Consider the following 12189-nt stretch of genomic DNA (forward strand, 5'->3'; position numbering starts at 1 on the left):
AAATAATAATCAACAAAGAGCCGCCAGCAGCCTCCTTAGCTAAGCTACTCACCTTTTGACCTGGTCAACCGTTACCATGGCGACTAATCCTGAACCACAGGACCTATATTTTTTGCCACGTCACAGAGCTCTGCACGGATTGCGCAACAGCCAAACATCTCGACAAGAGCGCATATGGATTGAAACCTTGATGCAAATTGTGAAAAAAACAAGACGAAAATTGATGACGTTCCCTTGAAAATGTTTCTCATTGCCATTATTCATAATCTAAACCAAGGATGGGTAACTTGAATAATGGTGGGGGGGCACAGTTTCTCCTATTCGGGGTATTTTACTGAGCTGCGAGTGTTGTAATGTTGTTTTTTCATCCGGGTAGTTTAAAAGATTCCAAACGGTTGCAGATTTTCTTGTTGCGAAGAAATTTTGAACAAAGAAAAACTGTTTCTGTCCATTAAAACTCTGAGCCATTATCGACCGAACATCTTTGCGACCGTTGCATAGTATGTACTTCTATTTTGAAGTGCTTTCAAAGGACAGGAACAGGATGACCCAGGTGGTGGACGGAGGACGGGCTCGCAAAACAGGACAAAGTGCCCATCTGTGATGTTCATTATGGACCAAAGTCCAAAGACAAAATACCACTCGAGATCTGATCGGGGATCCCGATCACGCCCTTCCAGATCTCACTGTCATTGCCCACGTGAGCATTGAAGTCCCCATGGACTCCAAAAAGGGGCGGGGAGCATTGGCACGAGCAACAGTCAGGACACGTCCCCCCCGCCCCCGCACCCGAAGATGGAGGAAGGCTATGCTCTGAACCCCCCTGAAATCACTTTCTTCCGTGGCTCCACAACCCTCTGCTCAACCAGAATGGAAGCGAAACGGTGGTGACGACCATTCCGTCCACCAGTTCACTTAGCTCCACCCCCAAATGAAATCTGGGTTGAGTTTTTCATTTTCAATGCGCAATAAAGTGTTAAAGGGCGGCCCGGTAGTCCAGTGGTTAGCACGTCGGCTTCACAGTGCAGGGGTACCGGATTCGATTCCAGCTCCGGCCTCCCTGTGTGGAGTTTGCATGTTCTCCCCGGGCCTGCGTGGGTTTTCTCCGGGTGCTCCGGTTTCCTCCCACATTCCAAAAATATGCATGGCAGGCTGATTGAACACTCTAAAATTGTCCCTAGGTGTGAGTGTGAGTGTGAGTGGTTGTTCGTCTCTGTGTGCCCTGCGATTGGCTGGCAACCGATTCCGGGTGTCCCCCGCCTACTGCCCGGAGACAGCTGGGATAGGCTCCAGCACCCCCCGCGACCCTAGTGAGGATCAAGCGGTACGGAAGATGAATGAATAAAGTGTTAAAAAGCAAACGCGGTGTCATATGACGCTATGTCATAAAACCGCCATGGAAATCGTGAACAACAACAACAACAAAAAAAGGGAGGCTGTTAAAATCCATTGTGGGCGGGGTCAAATGTTTAGTTCCATGCCACGTTGAGCCGCGCCTCACACTGCTCTCTGCCGCCAGGGCCACTCACCAATTTCTACGTTCCGGTTTTGCCAGGGCTTTGGCGCCATCGGGTAGCATCGTAGGTCATTACAGAAAGAGTGGGTGAATTTTGGAGTGTGTACGCGAGAGCTTTTGTGGATAAGATTTATACCGCGCGCATGAAATACTGAAGGCATTGCCTGTTGTAAATCATCACATTGGGCTGTAACGAACATCATCCAAACGTCATCGGTTTGCAACCTTCCAACTCATGTCGGACTCCCCATGAGACCTCTGGCTCACCCACTCTTTCCATCTCGCCTCCAACTCGCCCCTTTATCCCTCGCTCCCTCTCACGCGCCTCCCCTCCCTGCTAGGCAGCCAGGCGGTGCGCTAACCAAGCCTCTGGCAGTGTGTTCCTATCCTGCAGGAGCCCTCAGGTTCCAACCTGTCAATATCTCAGCAAAGAATCTTGGCTCTGCTGTGGCTCAGTTAAACTTCCTCACCCACCGCAAAACGCGGATGGGGGGGCGGTGGGGGCGGAGAGGGGTTTCTGACCCTCTGCCAGCCCAGAGGCAAGCGGCCGTCACCCTCAGCCCGTCGCCCCCACCCCCGCGGTCCCTTCGGCAAACACGCTGCGTGCATAGCCATAAAGGCCAGCATCCTGGCAGCCACAGCGAGCAATATGGCAGCTGACGGCAGTTTTTCTGCTCGCTGACGTCTTAGATGTTTTGGATGGCGGTCACGTCGAAGCTCGCTGAGGGTAAAAAAAAAAAAAAAAAAAAGAGGGGAGGGGATGGGGAAGGGGGATGGGAGTTTGAAGAGGGAAGCTTGTGTCCTCAAAATTAGGGAGAGAGAGCAACAGAGGGCGAAAAAGGAAGACATTTTGAAATGATGTAAGTTTAGTGACGGGGAAGTCAAGGTGAGGTTTTTTTTTATGTTGGTCTGCGTACTGCACGCACATATGCCTCATCCCAACGTGTGACAGCACGTCTCTCGTGTGTACGCACACATACACACACACGCACACACACACACACACACACACACACACACACACACACAAAGTTCCTGGCTGTGAGGCACCGCGGCTGTCTGCTTGGAGCTCAGGTTACTGCCAACCGGCGGGACAGACTTTATGGAAGCCTGCTCCCACACCCACTCGACCCATCCACAAGGCTCCGGAGGAGGTATCGGGTTGCCAGTTCAGCGCCGGACAGGCTTTGCGCTGGCGGCAGCTTGTGATCTCGGTTTTGTGTGTGCGTGTGTGTGTGTGTGTGTGTGTGTGTGTGTGTGCGCACACGCTCGTTTTATCTCCCACTCTATACACGTACAAATGTGATGGTAGCGACGCACAAAGCTGCCGTCTCCTCCAGGTATATGTAGGTGTGATTTACAGTGCAGACGCCTCACCACACACACACACACACACACACACACACACACACACACACACACACACACACACACACACACAAACAGGCGCACACATGCGCTTCCTCCACCAAATAGGAATCTTCCAGCCTGCGAGCGCCGCCTCGAATAAAGCTTGATGAAGAGCTTGAAACGCAAACAAGGCGATCCCCGCAGTTCAGATTTGTTTTCGAATGTGTCCAGAACCCTCAGCGCACGAATGAATGGTTCATCCTGGACCAACAAAATGCAAAGGCCAACAAAAGATGAATTCCTCCTGATGCAATTGACAATGGGCAACTGTTGTTATTGTTGTTACTCTTGAGAGGAAGCCTTCCTTTGGTATTGTTTCGTTTTTGTTGCTATTAGCAATTTCTGTGAAACTCTGCTGCAAGTCAAGGAGACCACTATGGGAGTAGCATTTAGGCCTCGTTCAAACTGGACTGCTAGCCTAAATCTGATTTTTACCCCATCCCGTTTGAAACTGGATGGCTCAGTGCAGAGGTAGCGGGTTCCAGCTCCGGCCTCCCTGTGTGGAGTTTGCATGTTCTCCCAGGGCCTGCGTGGGTTTTCTCCGGGTGCTCCGGTTTCCTCCCACATTCCAAAAACATGCATGGCAGGTTAATGGAACACTCTAAATTGTCCCTAGGTGTGAATGTGAGCGTGGATGGTTGTTCGTCTCTGTGTGCCCTGCGATTGGCTGGCAACTGATTCAGGGTGTCCCCCGCCTACTGCCCGAAGACGCCTGGGATAGGCTCCAGCACCCCCCGCGACCCTTGTGAGGATTAAGCGGTTCGGAAAATGGATGGATGGATGGATGGATTCTGAAATGTTCGTTTTGACTGATTTTACTCTACATGGTAGTGTAAAACACCGTGTTCACCCTATCCACCTCGTTGGATATTGCACAATTGAAATCAGGCCTCTTCCTAATTTGGACATGAATAAAAAATGAATCAGAAATCTACCGATCCAAGGCCCTTCACGTATACTAGGGATGTTCAATACTGTATCACTTATTTTCAGACTCATGCCAGTATGAGAACTCAACTCTTCCGTATTATCACCAATACGGATAATAAGTACCGATACCACGAGTACTTTTGAAACATTATTTTATTTAGTGACAGATAATTTTAAAGATTATAGAATATAAACACTATAACCCAGCAGATTTTTTCTTTTTTCTATTTTCCTTTACAGTATCTATTTTCTATTATCTTTTCGCCCCATATATTCATTCATTTTCCGATCCGCTTCATCCTCACAAGGGTCGCGGGAGGTGCTGGAGCCTATCCCAGCTGTCTTCGGGCAGTAGGCGGGGGACACCCTGAACTGATTGCCAGCCAATCACAGGGCACACAGAAACAAACAACAATTCGCACACACACTGACACCTAGGGACAATTTTGAGTGTTCAATCAGCCTGCCATGCATGTTTTTGGAATGCGGGAGGAAACCGGAGTACCCGGAGAAAACCCACGCAGGCCTGTGGAGAACATGCAAACTCCACACAGAGCTGGAATTGAACCTCTGCACTGTGAGGTCACCGTGCTAACCACTGGATCACCGGGCCGCCCCATTTATTCATAAAATATATATTTTGTAAAGACCATATACTAAGTTGAATTTGAATAAATTAATCAAATTAAATACAGAAAGTCATTAACCATTGCCGTTTAATCACAAACACAAGTTTGTTGCCCTGTTCTGTCCTGAGGCGGCGTTTAATTCAACTGTGGTGTCGCCGCCTGAACACTGGGTGGCACTCACATAGAGACGTACATGACATGGGCATATTTTACCCATTGGTGTTGAAGTCAATTTTGGTGAAAAGTGAGGCTTCGGGAGATGCGAGTTTCCACCCGACGTCAGCAAATATATCATCTATTTATTTCAATACGATTTGCCCTTCACATATGCATACATATTATCTATTATTCATGTACAGTTGCCACACATACACTATTGACTGATGTTTATTCTGCTCAGTCTTACTGCCTGGTGATCTGAACACATACACGGATAGGGTAATATTTTGAATTATTGTTGATGTTTGCCGCTACTATCGACTTTCCTCCTGAAACATTGGAATTGCTCAAATCTTTATTCTATTCTAATATTCAAAATCATCATTCATGTTTTATTGTTTAGGTCCTTGCTGTTGTTGCCCAGTGCTGACGCTTGTGTCGTTGTTATTTTGCATTTTGGTCCCAAGTGCCATCGGGTTGTTGCATATGTTCAGTCAATGTAAACATTGACATTGTTAAGGACATAAAAATACATGTGAACAGATTTTTTTTTTTAAATCAGATGTACGCACTAAATCGTAATTGGGCACTGGGACGTGCAGCGTTACTCCAGTCTGGGCAGTGAAGCAAAGGAGTGGCAGACATGACGGAGGCCCGCGTCTATACTTATGGCTCGAACTGTCTCTCTTTGGAGTTGTTGGCCCGGCAGAGTCGGGGAAACTGGGACGACACACAATCCCCAGTGCCTTACATCCTGTGACGGCATGAGGGAGCAGCAGTCCAGACGTGCCACCCAGAGGAAGCTCATTCAAGCCACAGTGATGTCATTCTTTCAGTCACGACCCAAAGCTTGACAGCGTGACAGAGTGGAACTTGAATTTTCTGGTAAAGGGAGTTTTTTACCCTCAGCCCATGCCAGGGAAACTGGCATTTCCGCCTGTTTTATTTTTTTTTTGGGGTGTTGTTGTTTTTTTTAGAGGAGAGTAGAAAAATCCCAAATGCGAGGTTACACACTGCCCCCTATTGATTGAAAAAAGTGCTTGAAATTGCTCGGCTTGCAGCTGGAGCTTTCATAATTGAGTAGGTTCGAAAGGTTTGGGTCTTCCACGTCATCATCCCAACTGAGATGGTCTTACAATTATAAAACGGAGGCTAAACAATAGCCGAGCCAATTTTCTCAATCCCCCATGTATCGGAAATAACATGAAGATCTGATTAATTCGATTTTGCCGCCTGCATGCTACAGAGACAATCGAGCTATGACATGAAAATTGACCTATTTGCGGGGGAAAGGGGCACTCAAAAGGTCAATATTGAAAAGTCCTGCTTTATGCAAAGACCTTGCGATGGTTCCGCGACTGGCTGGCTCGCTAGCGTGGCATGGAACGGCACTCATGAATAATGCATGGGGACATCTGCCACCCCTGAATTATAGATCTGTGCCGTCCAAGCATATGGGGGAAAAGCCCAGTGAGCGCTAATGGCCAACTCCCCGTGACAAAATATGGGTTAGAGACACGTGAACGATAGTCGGGTCGTGCAACCTTTCAGTCATGTGACTGCAAGATGGACTGTAAAAGTGATTATTTACATGTGAGCCGACACGTGTAATATGTATGTATGTCGGTACTGCCGCAAGTCTCCAGTAAATGAGCTCATGCGATTCCAGTGTGTCAGCGTTGTGTAGTGGATCCTTGCTCACTTACCGTCCCGCAGAAAAGCCACAGTAGCGTTTCCACGCCGCGCTATATTCAATATTCCACGTTAATTCTTTCACACAATGAACCATCGGGCTTCTTTTTTCTTAACCAAACTGAACTGAGTAAATTGATGGAGCTGAAAAGGAACCTCACAAGCCTACCCCCCCCCCCCCCGCGCCTAACAAGCAATGGCTGAAGTCTTTGAGTCTTTCATGCAGGCTTCCTCCACTGAAGTGCAGCCTGCTTGAATATTCTATACTTTAGAGGAGTGCGGCGAAATTAAAGCGCGCGTGTGTGTGTTGGGGGGGGGTTGGCATGCATTTTCTTTCGGCCCAGCTGAGCAGGAGGCCCGGTCTAGAAGAGACCACTTCGATCACTGCCTTTCACTGCAGGATTATCCTCTTATCAGCGCCGTAAAAGCCCGGCTAAGAAGCAGTGGTAATTAGCCCATCTTTAATTAACGAGCGCCTCGTTCCAAAGCCACCCACGGCCCGTGTCGGCTTCCGTTTGGAAGGCGGTCAGCCCAATATCAAGACGAGCAGACTTAATCTTGTTTTTTGAAAGAGTAAGAAAGAGTCAACGCCTAGAAAGAGGGCAAAGTTCATCTTCGGCGATGAGCAGTCACACCAGAAAGAGGATCCCGCGTGAATAAGCAAGTCTTCTCTTGCCCTGCATGTTTCAAAAAGGGTCTCCTACCAAGCCTGTAAGCGCCACGTTTGCTCTGCAGGCGCATGCAAAGTGCGTTTAGCTTCCAGTGTGTGAATGGATTAGTGCAGTCAAATGATGCACTCAACGGGAACCAGGTGAAAGTGAGGGCCAAAAATCATCATGAAGTCCGTGACAAAATATTGGCTTAGAGCATGGTGTCAAAGTCAAGGCCCGGGGGCCAGATCCGGCCCGCCACGTCATTTTATTTGGCCCGCGGGAGCAAATCATGTGTGTCAACTTTCATGATGTTTGCTGAAAACTGTACCGAAATTTCAAATTGCCATGGGTAATAAATAACGTTGAGATTTTGCATTGGCCCTCCGAGGGAAGCCTAACTTCGAAGTGGCCCGCGACAAAAAATGAGTTTGACACCCCTGACTTAGAGCATCTGTTACTAATATTTCATGCAATTTAAAACCGTTACCGGTTGCTCACTCCGACACATTTTACGCAATGACAGATTTTTTTAAAAAGTCACATGCTTTTTTAATTTCACATTTGCTGGTTAAGGAGGCACTCCGGAGATTCAACAATTTGTTACTCACAATTAAAATCCATTTTCCATAATGTGTCCCCTTAAAGACACTTGGGCATATTCAAAGTGGAAAAGACTTTGGATGTGCTAAAATACTTTCTCCCGAATTACCAAGCGTTTCTGTCAGCTCTGTGAATGACTGAGTGCTTTTCTATGAAGTGAGGTTGGTCGGCACCTGCTTCCTTTTCCCATTTCCAATCGTTTGCAACTTACTGTAAAGAACTTTGTTTTGGATCACCAATGTTATACATTTTGAGTCCATCTGTTTGTGCTCTACTCAAGACAAGAAGCATCCCTGACAGAAGCTGTAGGCTGGTAGTTTCTCGTGCTAGCGTCTAACTAGCGACATGCCGAAAGCCAAGCTGCCAAGCTAACATGTAATCAAAAGGGAAGGTGGTTTATGCCTGTTATGTTTTCATGTTTTGCATTACAGTAGAGCCTGAGACTGTGTTCTTCCAAAGAGGTTCCGCTGAACGAATGCTCGGCGCCACCTATGGCAGGAGGGCGTACTTATTTCATCCAGTAAGTGCATTCCTGCTTCCATCACATACTTGGATATGAAAGGACTAACAATGCCCCTTTTCGTCATTGGGGGAAGTCAAGCCACCAGCGGCAAATCTTAGGCTGCCAAACTCCCGAAGTGCCGTCAAACCTGAATACATTCATTTCTCTGCAGCGTTTTCACCTTAATTTGCATCTCTACGGCGAAAATCCCGTGTATGGCAGTGAGGTTGCAAAGGAGTCTGGGGGAAGCGCTACATAAACATTTCCTCCTTAAATATGCACATTGAAAATTTTCTCTGCATCATGTTGTCAGAAACATTAACAATTCAATGAAAGCAAAGCCCACGGGGACTAAATTCGCACCAAAATGCTAACCTAACCTTTGTCGGCCACATTTCACGATATTGAGATCATATACTGTGAGTGGTCGATCCAAACGGTGGGGTTCATTCATATAAGGACCCGAGTCTAAAACACTCACTTAATGTTTTCAGCTAAAAAAAGAAAAACAACATAAGTTGTCAGGAACAGTGGCAATGTAAGATGGCTGCCTACTGGCTTCAGCTATGGAGGGGTGCTATTGATGGTCCATTGATAAATACTTTCATAACTCCCATGTAAATATGCTGGAACAACACAAGCAACCAAATTTGAGTTATACCGACAACTCACCTAACCTTTAAATGTAAAGAGACTGATGGTAGAAACTCAACATAACATCCGTTATGCGTTTAATTCCTGCATGAGTGGTGCACTCATAGCCGCATGCTAAAAGAAAACAAGTCACAAGGTCATGAGAAGGAGAAAACAGGGACAACGTGACAGCTCGAGACAAAAAGTGCTAAAGGGAGGGCTGGACGCAGAGCTGGCCCGGACCTGGCACAGACGAAAGGGGGGTGGGGGGGTTGCGGAGGGGCGGCGTGGGGACGGCCCCAGCATGCATACATTAGCAGTGCTTAGGCGCACTAATTGCTTCTCACTTAGACAAATCTCCTGCAAATCACGACTGCGCCGCCAGCACTGCCCAGGCCCCCCGGGAAGTCGAGACGGCAGGCAGGCGGGCGGGCGGGCAGAGTGGGAGGAAGAGGAGGAGGAAAAGGGGGGATGGCGGTGGCGGCGAGTGGAGCGTGTGTTGCAGAGGCGCCTCGGAGCAGGATGGGGGAAGGAGGATGCTCCCTTGAGAATGAGGGAACAGAGAGAGAAAGAGAGAGAGAGATGGATCCAACTCCCAACTATTGTCCTGTCTTTCTCTCTCTCTCACTATAGTCAAATCTATGTGCACCATCCCCAAATTTCTTCCACCCGTTGTACAGAAGCCACGCTACCAACAAAGCTCCCCTCCCCCTGCCCCCTCCCCGGTAACACACACACACACATACAAGTACACAATCACACACGCACACAATATCCCCCTCCTCTCTCTCTCTTTCTCTCTCACCCAACAGAAAAGTAGAGGAAAGATGAAACTCTACAGGGTGCGGGTGGGGCGAGGGGGGGTGTTGATGGGGGACGCGGGAGAAAATCAATAAGACAGATGGATAGCCGGATAACAGGGTCCGGCATGCTTCAGCGGTGAGGCAATCCAGAGGGTGCCCACACAACTTCCACATAGACGGAGGCGTAGACAAAAACAGGACGTGGGGAAGAGTGAGGTGATCAGCCTCAGGAAGACGCCGTCATCCGCAACATGCGAGGACAAACACACGCACACACGTGCATACACACAAAAACACAAGAACAAGGGCATACACGTGCAATGGTGAAACTTCATCACAAATATCACAAAGTAATGCACAACACAGCATGCGATGGCAAAAGCGTGGTGCATGCATACCGATTATTATTTTATTATTTTTACATCAGAACAGATTTTTTAAAATATGAGCCACACCACACAAGATGAGGGAAAATTAGCCCAACTTTGTGCTGGACATTATTTCAGATTGACAGCGCATAAAAATTTACATGCACTCAAATCTAAATTCATTCATATTCCGTTCCTGTTTTGACCCGTAAGATGTCAGAAAATCACCAAAAAAATCAAGCTTAATGCTAACATAATGAGAAACGTAGATTTGGGGTGCCCAACTTTTTTTGAACAAAGATTTTTCTTTTCAAGCATCGAACCAACCCTGATCAACCCGTTACAGCATGTGCACACATACACACACACCAGTGGCGGGCCGTGCTTTTCAAACTGAGGCTTTCAGTGATGTCACATACAGTACATTAACACAATATAGGCTCGTCAGGCAGCACTTAATTTCAGGAGCATTTAAAACCATCAAGTATGCATTCACAATTAAAAAGAGGAAACTAAATTGACAAATATTGTCAAAAATAAAAATACTAATTAAAATGCCACCCAAACTACGCTGTGTGATCATAAACAATAAATTGCGCAATGTCACAGTTTCATATAAGACACCAACCACACAATAACAAAACAAACTATTCTTTGAAAATAAAATTAACAGATCATTTGCATTTTGAGAATAGGCTATACAACAGCAAATAAGTGAAAATGTTGAGCAGCTGAGATTCAACAAATTTTAGTGCACAGAGCTGACTATAATGCGCCATTATAAATTGCAAGTGAGCTGATTTATATGATACATTTTTGCATTGTATTTCATGACCATTAATACTAACGAAATAATATAACAACAAGAAATGTAAAATAAAATTCATTTACTCACCAATGTAGTGCCTGTTCACTGAGCTGCAGATCTACGCCAGTGTCCCCAAACGTTTTTAAACGCACCGTAGCTTGTAAGTGCCCAGCCGTGCTCTGATGTTTCCTCGCTGCCTTGGTAAAACAACTTAAATTGGTAAATCCAGTGGAAGGTCCGTCTTGAAAATTGTGTGGAAAGTAGTCCTGCAACCAGATCAACGTCTTCTCCTTCGGCCATTTTGGGTCAAAATACAGCAACAGCTCCCTCTAGCAGGCGCTCATCCAATCACCGAACACGGAAGTGCAGTGTCGACGTAAGGCCTTCGAGCTGGCCCTGGTCCGCAGACTCCGTGGTCTGATTGGCTATTGCAAGCTGACTGCGCCCGTTCATTTACAGCGCACTGGGAGGGGCCTGCTTTGTTTAATCTGTAGGCCCCAAGCAAGTTTAGTTTACCTGGCAACACAAGCTATCTGAAATATGATTGGTTAAAAACTCTACCATAATAAATAAGTTATTTATCGAGTGGCTTTCAATGTTATTTTAAATAACATTGAAAGCCACTCAACTAAGTGGAAATAATATGATGTAAAGAATACAGAGAATCATTTTGTTGACATATTTATGAAAATAAAATAAATTAAATTTGTTATTCTCAGAAAAGTAAATTTAATAAATTTACTTTTCTGAGAATGTTTAGGCCAGCAGAGAAGGCCTTGCTGACCCTGACGGAACGCCACTGACACACACACACGCACGCCTGCACGCATACACATGTGTACACATGCACGCCACAATGAGCAACAGCCATAACAGGCGGTAGTGGTGGGAGACTGGGTGTTTGTGTTTGGTGATGTCCCCGCAGATACACAGTAAATGGTTTTATTGTCTTTACGGGTACTCATATTTTCCCCACATTTTGAACTCTGTGTTAGACGCATGCCAGTCATCAAGATAAAAAACCCACTTTTCCCCCCAAAAAAACTTGGTCATTGCTGTGCTTAGTTGGGGCTTTACAAATTCTTACGAAGAATGTTTTTGGTTTTCCACCGGCAAAGAGCCAAGTAGGCGCTACGTTATTACGTCATCGTAAAGCATCCAAATGTCACTGCTTACGTCAATGTTGACCCAAGAGTTAACCCTAACACTGCGCTATTAATAATAACGACGTTAGCATCTGCTAGGGAACTTAGCATAGCATCAATAATACTTGTATGTAGTATTTAACAGGCAAGGATATGCAATCAGCACACGCTTATACCTTTCTTTATCTTGTGAAAAAAAATACATTTATGAGCTGTGCTTAAAATTATGCGGAGCTACTTTTGTTTCCAGCTCAAAATAGTTTCTTATTCAGGACCAATCGGAACCGGAAATCAACTCTCATTGCGTTAAAAAGGCTGTTTTGTAAAGTCGGGTGGTGGGT

The sequence above is a fragment of the Hippocampus zosterae genome, chromosome 2, assembly GCF_025434085.1.
Source record: "Hippocampus zosterae strain Florida chromosome 2, ASM2543408v3, whole genome shotgun sequence".
Classification (NCBI taxonomy): Eukaryota; Metazoa; Chordata; class Actinopteri; order Syngnathiformes; family Syngnathidae; genus Hippocampus; species Hippocampus zosterae.